Raw genomic sequence first — 664 nt, 5'->3', positions numbered from 1 at the left:
GTGCTTGTATAGGTAAAGTACAGGGTATTTACAGCAATCACTGTGCTTGTATAGGTAAAGTATAGGGTATTTACAGCAATCACTGTGCTTGTATAGGTAAAGTATAGGGTATTTACAGCAATCACTGTGCTTGTATAGGTAAAGTATAGGGTATTTACAGCAATCAGTCTGTTTGTATAGGTAAAGTATTAGGTATTAACAGCAATTGGTATGTTTGTGTAGGTAAAGTACAAGGTATTTACAGCAATCAGTGTGTAGGTAAAGTACAAGGTATTTACAGCAATCAGTGTGTTTGTGTAGGTAAAGTACAGGGTATTTACAGCAATCAGTCTGTTTGTATAGGTAAAGTACAGGGTATTAACAGCAATCAGTCTGTTTGTATAGGTAAAGTACAGGGTCTTTACAGCAATCGGTGTGTTTGTATAGGTAAAGTACTGGGTATTAACAGCAATTGGTGTGTTTGTGTAGGTAAAGTACAGGGTATTTACAGCAATCAGTGTGTTTGTGTAGGTAAAGTATAGGGTATTTACAGCAATCACTGTGCTTGTGTAGGTAAAGTATAGGGTATTTACAGCAATCAGTGTGTCTTGTATAGGTAAAGTACAGGGTATTTACAGCAAATCAGTTCTTGTTTGTATAGGTAAGTATAGGTATTAACAGTAAT

General features: G+C 35.7%; 1 protein-coding gene across 1 annotated transcript in view; it reads left to right on the top strand.

The window, feature by feature from the left end:
• Positions 1 to 664, top strand: part of LOC106461921 (organic cation transporter protein-like) — a 40,660-nt gene that overhangs the window by 25,673 nt on the left and 14,323 nt on the right. The window lies entirely within an intron of this gene.

The sequence above is a fragment of the Limulus polyphemus genome, unplaced genomic scaffold (assembly GCF_000517525.1).
Source record: "Limulus polyphemus unplaced genomic scaffold, Limulus_polyphemus-2.1.2 Scaffold1059, whole genome shotgun sequence".
NCBI lineage: Eukaryota > Metazoa > Arthropoda > Merostomata > Xiphosura > Limulidae > Limulus > Limulus polyphemus.
Note: the sequence above shows the minus strand (reverse complement) of the source record. Positions and strands in the feature narration are given on the sequence as shown.